A 9,535-nucleotide genomic window follows, 5' to 3' on the forward strand; every position below is an offset into this window, starting at 1 on the left:
TGGTTCCATTTCCTATTAATTGAGGATGATGGGAGATTTTGGCCAAGTTATTTGGAAAGCATCATCTTGGGCAAGATTAAAAACAAAGTTTGGGTGGAATGCACATGTATCCGTGCATGCATGCCAGTTGTGGGGAAAGAAGCCAGCATTAGAATAAACCACATGGCCAAGGCTTTGAAATGTCCATCCCATTTTTTTTTACATGCCACCTGCCAAGTTTTGCTCTTCAAGTCGCAGGAGATCACATAGTCCTAGAAAATGAAACCAACACTAAGCATTGGGAATGCTCTAGAGCAGGGCTATCCAGCCTTGGCAACTTTAAGACTTGTGGACTTCAACTCGCAGAATTCCCCAGCCAGCGGGTATAGCTTTGCCAGGGTTTTCAGCTTGTAAGGCGACCATACTTGAGATAGGAGGACTTATTTCTTCCCAGCTTCAACCAGTAGTAAAAACTGCTGAGGTGTACTCAATCTTGCCTTAAAAAAATATTTGTTTTGTTTTTAAACCTAAGAACATTGATCTCTATAGTCTTCTGAAATATATTTCTTTTCTTCATCTGCAGTATGTACAGCATTTCACATGAGTAGGACTGTGCTGTTGAGGGAATCATTGTGTTTTTGGTCTTTTTTTTCTTCATAGTCTTATTGATCTCAAAAACGACTGATAGAGCTTTGGCAAAAAAAGAAGCATACACATACTGTATGTGACTGGCCACTGTGGGACAAAGGACTCAAAGATCACCCGTGTCCAACCTTGGCAATTTTAAAATTTGTGAACTTCAACTCCCTGAATTCTTCAGCCAGCATTCTGGGAGTTGAAGTCCACAGGTCTTAAAGTCACGAAGGCTGGACATCCCTGATGAAAATTTATTGGTACTGTTTTTTTCCCACTGGTAGGGGTTACAAGGACCCCACCAAACACTGCCTTAAAATTATCCTGCATTAGGAAATGTAAGAACAGCCATATAGCCCAGCCTGCTGATGTACTTTAGGGGCTCTGCACAATTCATTTCAACATACTTTGCTTAAGGTTTTAATTAAGAAAACTGAGGCTGCTGGAGGCATTATGGTACAAGGAAAGGCTATACTTTCACATATCTCTTGGAAATGACAATTCACCATATACTCAATATTTTTCCCTTTGAAAGAATGTTAATATTAAAGTGAATGTTATTTTACAAAATTATGATGCCTCATGCCAAACTGATAATTTCCCATGATGGCCTCATATAGACATTAAAAGTTAAAAGAGAGGAGAGAATCAACAGCAGTAGAACCGCACAAGGGACACTGTCCTTGCCCCTTTCTAATCACTTGATTAGAAAGGAGTGAAGCCACTGAGACATTGTGGCTCCAATTTTCTATGTTTTCATGTGATCCATAATGATAGCATGCTCAATGGTATTGAATGCTGCTGAAGGGTCAGTAAGGACTGGGTGAGGGTTTCGTGGCCTTCATCTCACTCTTTTAATGAAGTTCATCTACTAGAGAGATCAGTGATGTTGGTTTTATGCCAGAGCCTACATATACAGAGAAGGATCCAGATAATTTGACATCTCTAGAGCATTTTGCAGCTGAAGCCACAACACTTTCTTGACAAGGAAAAGGGAATATTGGAGCCAGAACAGTAATTGGGCAAAATAGCCAGAACCAGGGAAGGTCCTTGCAAAAGGGGGCATACCAATGCCTCCTTACTGATATTTGACATAATCCCTTCTTCTCAAGCATTGCCTACTACTTCCCTAAAGCAACCATTCTCTCAGTTACACACCCAAGTCACTTGAAGGAACCAGGAGGAGCATGGATCTAATCCACAGGTAATGGCAGCTATGGCAGAGAGCACCCTGTTCATTCTGTTAGAGTCCACAAGTTGCAATGAATCCCAATGATGATAAAAAACATTATTCCAGTCATCATTTCAAACTTATTCATGAGAAATCAAGATTCTAGCAAATGTAAGCAACTCTGTCCACAAAATGCTGTGCAAATATATTACATTGGCCAGGTTGTAGATATCCTTCATCATCTTTTACATCACCTTAAAGGAGACTGCTGGATGACAAACCTCTTATGCAATAGCAATAGCACTTATGTACCGCTTCACTGTGCTTACAGCCCTCTCTAAGCGATTTAAAGAGTCAGCATATTACCCCTAACAATCTGGGTCCTCATTTTACCGACCTCAGAAAGATGGAAGGTTGAATTTATCTTGAGCCCCATCAGGATCAAAGAAATCGAACTGCTGGCAATGTGAGCAGAGTTAGCCTGTAATACTGCATTCTAACCACTGCATCACCATAAACAAAATTGTGTGCTCATACTAGCCACTTCTAATATTTCCATGTGTTCTTTTTCATTTCTGATTTTCAAGATAAAAGTAAATGCCACTATTTAAAAAAATGAAATGTACTTCATACTGTTTGGTGGAAAAAACACAGTGATCGTAATTGAGAAAAAAATATAATATCAAAGATGACTTTTTCTTAGCTTCCTTCCTTTCTTCTTTCTTTTTTCCCCAGTACTTTTATTTTGATTTTTTATTTATTCAATAAACAAGCAGTAAAGATGAAAAAAAGTTTGGGCAATGCCTACTCCTTGGCCCCCAGATAGTTAAAAATAACAAAAATGTCATGATCTACGATAATCCCTGAAACATTGGACAAAGAGAAAAAACAGTCCAATCTATCAAAAACAGTACAGTAAAAAACAGATTAGAAACACAAGTTAAAATAGGCAAGAAAATGGTGAGCACCTGTCTACCCCAGATGAGTTCAAATCACCAGGACCAGATGAATTACACCCCAAGGTTCTGAAGAAACTGGCAGATGTGATCTCAGAACCACTGAACTATATCTTTCAAAGATCCTGGAGCATGGGGGAACTACCAGAAGACTGGAAAAGAGCTGATGTAGTTCCCATCTTCAAAAAAGGGAAAAAATAGATCCAGGAAACTACAGAGTTATCAGCCTGACATCAATACCTGGGAAGATTCTGGAAAGGATAATCCAGCAATGAATCAGTGAACACCTACAGGCAAACAAAGTCATTACCAAAAGCCAAAATGGGTTTGTCAAAAACAGATCGTGCCAGACAAATCTTATTGTATTCTTTGACAAGGTGACAAAATTAGTAGACCAAAAGAATACTGTGGATATCATTTACTTCGATTTCAGTAAGGCAATTCATAAAGTAGACCACAACCTACTACTAGATAAGATAGAAAAATGTCGGTTAGACAGCATTACCACCAGATGGATTCATAACTGGCTGATCAACTGCACTCAGCATGTGGTCCTCAATGGAACTGCATCTACATGGAGGGAAGTATGCATGGAGTACCCCAAGGCTCCGTTTTAGGCCCAGTACTTTTCAACATCTTCATCAATGATTTGGATGAGGGGATAGATGGAGAACTCATCAAATTTGCAGACGACACCAAGCTGGCAGGAGTAGCCAACACTCCAAAAGATAGGCTTAAGATACAAAAGGATCTTGACAGACTTGAACATTGGGCGCTATGTAACAAAATGAAATTCAATGGTGAAAAAAGTAAGGTTCTACATTTAGGCAAGAAAAACCAAATGCACAGGTACAGTATAGGTGGTACCTCACTCAATAGCAGTAATTGTGAGAGGGATCTCGGAGCCTGGTGGACAATCATTTAAATCTGAGCCAGCAGTGTGCTGCAGCTGCCAAAAAAGCCAACACAGCATTAACAGAGGGATAGAATCAAGATCACATGAAGTGTTAGTACCACTTTATAATGCTTTGGTAAGGCCACACTTGAAATACTGCATCCAGTTTTGGTCACCACAATATAAAAAAGATGTTGAGACTCTAGAAAGAGTACAGAGAAGAGCAACAAAGATGATCAGGGGACTGGAGGCTAAAATTTATAAAGAACAGTTGCTGGAATTGGATATGTCTAGTTTAATGAAAAGAAGGACTAGGGGTGACATGATAGCAGTGTTCCAATATCTCAGGGACTGCCACAAAGAAGAGGGAGCCAAGCTATTCTCCGAAGCACCTGAAGGCAGGACAAGAAGCAACGGATGGAAACTAACCAAAGAGAGAAGCAACCTAGAACTAAGGAGAAATTTCCTGACAGTTAGAACAATTAATCAGTGGAACAACCTGCCTCCAGAAGTTGTGAGTGCTCTAACACTGGAAGTTTTTAAGAAGAGACTAGACAACTATTTGTCTGAAATAATATAGGGTTTCCTGCCTGAACAGGGAGTTGGACTAGAAGACTTCCAAAGTCCATTCCAACTTTGTCTATTCTATTCTATTCTATTCTATTCTATTCTATTCTATTCTATTCTATTCTATTCTATTCTATTCTGCTCTGCTCTGCTCTGCTCTGTTCTGTTCTGTTCTATTATTTTTTCCTTGAAAAGAAAGATTGGCAACATTTTTTCCATCATTTTTAAGAAGACTCAGACAAAAATTCTTGCTGCTATTTTCTCCATTAATAATTTATTGTATAACATTATAATCTCTTCGAATTAAAGATGTCTTTTTCTTCTCCAAGGTATTAATTGAAGCCCTCAGAAATGCTTCTTCCTCCCAATACTGATTAATCCACTTATGTGTCTCACTCTTTCCTTTTCTCTGTTTATTGTCACCTACAGGTTTTCTACCCAATCACTGTCTATCCTCTGTAAAAATTTATACTATGTAGATTTGATTGACCCCCTGTAATGGGTTGGCACATCTAGGTTCACTCCAGATGCTGCTTATCCAGGATGCTATCAATGACCACATGTCCAACTCTTTCAAGACTTAACTCTTCAAATCTTCCTTTAGTTGTCATGGATATTTGTTGATTAACTGGTAATCTTCTGAGGAAGCCTCACCCTCATTATATTTCAGTTTAAGTGCCACTTTTATATTAATTTTAGGTGCCAATTGGATTGTTCCTGTTTGGCATACAATAATCTTAAAACCAGATATCTTTTTAGTGTAAATGCCAACTGGGATTGGCCTATAGATTATAACAGCCTTCCTTAACCTGTCTATGGAGATTCTCAGTCATCCAGGTCATATTTGTCCCAAAGATGCTTTTTCACTGAGCTGAAGAAACTTCTTGGATGAGAAGCGAAACGTCTTCAAAGGAAAAACAAGAAAGTCCAGTTGCCTCATGAAAAAGCATCTTTGGGACTTCCTCAACCTGATTTCTTCCACATACATTTGAGATGACAATTCCAAAAATTGTTAATTATCATTCTGTGGCTTGGAATTCTGGGAGTTACAATCCCAACATATTTGGAGCATCTCAGGGTAAAAGTAGGGCTAGAATGTCCTTTTCTGCTCTTTCAATTTTTTTTTCCTCAGTGGGATAAATTTAAATGAAATGTATTTTTAAACACATCTAAAAACTTTTTGTTAGTCCTTTCACATTCTGAGTCCATAGTGTACCATCAGCATCTTTTCCTACTAGTCATACACTCTGTAATGGTGAAAGTCATTGGAGGGAAGATTAAAAAAAAAAAATCCAGGTACTACTACTCATAAAAAATCCATTCCAGAAAAAAAAAACTAATGTTTTTTTTATAGCCCTCATTTCATCCTATGCATTTGAATGTCTTTCCTTTGCTGCATTGACTCAATGGAGATTGATGATTTATATTCATTATTGTCCCAGTTCTACTTCAGTGTGCCTCCCTGCTTTTTTTGCTTCAACAAAGCCCCTTTATAAAAGTTAATCACTTTCTGTATAAGCAATTCCAGACTAGTTTATATTCTGTTGTTAATGGGGAGTGATGCTCTGAAAGTTGGTATCCATTGCAGAGCAGGTGTGAAGACAGAGGAACAAGAAACAAAAGCATTTAATGCATGAAAAACTCTAATAATAGACAATGTATTCACCTGGCTGAGGCTGCATTTGCATTGGAGATGAGTTCATTGTTATTTGGCAATCAGCTTATTGTAGGTCCCAGAAGAAGAACATGAAACATCCAAGTTGTGGCAATAAGGTTTTGCTGATATTAATTACATTATATGGGACAGTGGCGAAAAACTCCAGTATGGATTAAAGTCTTGATTCTCCAAGAAAACTTTCACTGTTTTTGAAAGAGCCTTTAAAAAAAAAAAGGGACAAATATTCTAAGTTTGTAATTGGGAATCTACATATTTGGTAAGAATATACAAAAGTTCAGCTGAAAACTCACTTTAGAATGCAGTTTTATACTCTGCAACAAGAGATGGATCAGTTAAGTATATGGTGATTATCCTAGCAAATTCTCAGCAGTAACAACAAAAAGCAAAACTAATCAATGTTTTCTAAATAGAATCATCCATCATGACTAATGTTCTCCTGAGCATAGAGATTAATAAAAAAAACAACCTACAGGTTAGCCATTTGGTTTAGTTTAGTGTTAAAGTATTTATTTCAAAATAAAATTTAAATTAACTAGTCTATGAAACTAGTGTGGAACGAATCTAAACAAAATCATTGGGCAACAAATATAAACTGAATATGCAAGTGTAATTACTAAAGCATCGAAACCTCATGGAATCAGGAGGCATGTGAAGCTACTGTATTTAATGGAGAAGATGACACATAGACAACAAATTGAGATGAGCTACTGAGATCATATCATGAAAGTACTACTGCAGCTGAACAGACTTTTAATCCATTTCTGAATATGATTTAGGACCCGAGTACTGAAATACCATATGTTTCTAAATGCATCTATCCATATGTTAGCATTTTCTCTTGAGGCAAGTCAGTCTCCACTTGGCTGCATTTTGCACCAAATGAAATTGTCAACCATCTTCAAGGGCAACTCCTCATAGAGATCATTATAATATTGTATAATTCAGGGGATTAGTAGAATATGGATAGCTATGGAGAGGCTATCTTTGTTAAGGAGCAGCCAACAATAAAGAAGTAAAAGCTATTCTGGATCTCCATGCCTACATTCCAGTGAAAATGCAGAATTAAGGAACATTCCCTTACAAGTTCCCCACAACCAGGGAATCTAGTAAAGTGCAGTTTTTTATTAAATATGTTTTTAAAAGTCTCTAACTCCAAGCAAGCTTGTAGGAGTATTGAGGATAGAGTTCATATCATCTTCTCACTTTAGTTCAAAAGTGGCCAGCATGTCTCTGAAAGAATCTGTCACTAATTAATTCCCATTAAGATGGTACTCTAGTACATATTTCCTTTTTCTGTCTTGATGGTGATGTTGTTCAGACAGTAAGACTGCTTTTGTAAACAGAATTATATCCATAATTTGTATGTGTTATATTATCAAAATCTCAAGTTCTTCGAGCACAGATTTCCAGGCTTGTTTCTTGAGAATGGCACTATCAAGATAAAAGAGGAAATTGATACAAAATTATTTTGACATTTCAGTCATCCGTTTATTCAAAGAATGAGATGATCCGTGAACAGTGTGAATCTGAGTTTCTTATGAGTAGGGAGATCCCATCTATCTTGGGCAAGCTGATCTTCACCACTGCACCACCATATCTTTGCCTGCTCGGATTTCATTGTTTTACTCATTACAATTTATTGTACCGAATAACTTTTTCATGATCTATGCTGTTTTTCTTAAATTGTATATAAAAACAAGATTGGACAGCATTGGCAGATTATTGATATTAGTCTTCAAACCTTTGGACAATACCTTCTTGTGACTTCAGATAGAGGTTAAATAATACTGGTTACAGGATGGCTTCAGTTGTATATTTAGAATGTGTTTATTAGAAACCTTGCAGTCTCTTTTCTTTTAAACTTTGGCAAAGTTCCTGGTTGAAGAAGATTGATATACAGAGTTATATATGGCATACATTCCAAAGCAGGGCTGGTCAATGTTTTTTATCCTCCCACATTAGTTCATTTGTGACCTTATGCTTAATTTTTTTTCTCAAAATCCAAAATTTTCTTCAATTTACATCATGCATCAAAAAGAAAGAATATAAGCAAATGCAGCCTAAAACAAGTAAACTGCAGAATTGGAAGTTATAACTCATTTTTTTGTAACAAATGTTTTTCAGAAGTGTTAGAAATAAAGGTTTTTTTTTAGGATTATGACATTTCTTGAACTTTTTTCACTGATGAATTGTTAGAGAATGCCTAGCAGAACTATTTCAAGAGGCAAATAATTCTTGAGATGAATAATTTGATAAAACAAAAGCACAGACCCCCATTTTGCTCTGACATTACTTCAGAGAAGTAGCTTCTCATTCTACAAATGCCAATACTTTTATATTCATCCATATAACAGGGTATCAGATTAATTACCTTAGTTTTGTAAGCTATCTTTCTACTCCTTTATTTATTGTTACCTGGGATATTTAGCATTTATGCACTATCTCAAAAAAAATAAATATATGAAAGACAAGCAAATCTAAGCCTTTCCTTCATTTATTTTTACAAAGTTATATATTTTGAAATGCTAGTAGATGAGTAAATGTGTAACTATGTATTTTATTAATGATAAAGTCATTATTAGTGTTACTATTAAATGCACATATCACTCTATGTTCAGAAACAAGCTATTTTTGAACTCTCATTATAATTTCTTAAAGAAGAAATTTGTCTTTTTTAATTAATTAATTAAAGAAGAAACTGGAGTTTTCCAAGATATTTTTATCCTTCATTTAGGACCAGGCTCAAAACAAGATATTGGGTTCTTACTTTGGAAACCTAATATTGGTATTCTTGCAAGTTCTAGCTTTTTTTTTTTTTCATTTTCTTACCATTGCTGAACTGCATTCCCATTAATCAAGAGGAAAACTGAGTGAAGTGTATACGCAAGGTCTTATTTAAGTGCGTGAAAAAGCAAATTCATTAGTAAATGGCAGTTCTACTAAACATCTTCTGGTGGAGGAAATAATGAGACACACTGCACTTCACACTGTTTCCCTTTGCCAAAAATGTGACACTGTGTGATACAATGAATGAATGCATAAATAGTTATTGTTCTGCAGGAGCGGTGATAAATCACCAGGCAAGCTAGAGGACTTTTCTTCTCTGATTCTTTTTTTCCTCCATTTTTTTCTTTTTTGGTCAGGCTTGAAATGTGATCGACCTTCAGTAATAGTACTAGCAAGAGTAGCCCCCACTCCTCCTAGCTGCATTAAAAATGAGACAGAAATCAGGAGCAAGTCATTTTAATAATACCTTACTGCACCCAAAATTTGAAGCCTCAGCAGTAAAGTTAGAACGGATAGCCGAAATCTGCAGGGGAAAAAAATCTGAAAAGTACAAGCGAGCTATTCTAGGGCTATTAATAATGAAATATTTAAGAATCAGTGAGATTTGTCACCACACTGCAATCAGCAAAGCATTAAAATAAATAAGGATATGTGTCAAGAATAAGATACGCTATGTAATTATCGTACCTTTTTTAATGGGATCCCTACAGCTGGTCCTACTGGTTTAAATAATGTTATGCATAATTAGACGAGATGTATTTTGTATAACACACAACTGAACTACACGTATTTCTGGATAGTAAGGTTAACATGTGTTCCTTCTTTAAAAGTGGGTCTTCTTTCTTGATGAGTGTCAGACTCACATGATG

This window comes from Protobothrops mucrosquamatus, unplaced genomic scaffold (assembly GCF_001527695.2).
Source record: "Protobothrops mucrosquamatus isolate PMUCROS unplaced genomic scaffold, P.Mucros_1.0 scaffold3108, whole genome shotgun sequence".
Lineage (NCBI taxonomy): Eukaryota > Metazoa > Chordata > Lepidosauria > Squamata > Viperidae > Protobothrops > Protobothrops mucrosquamatus.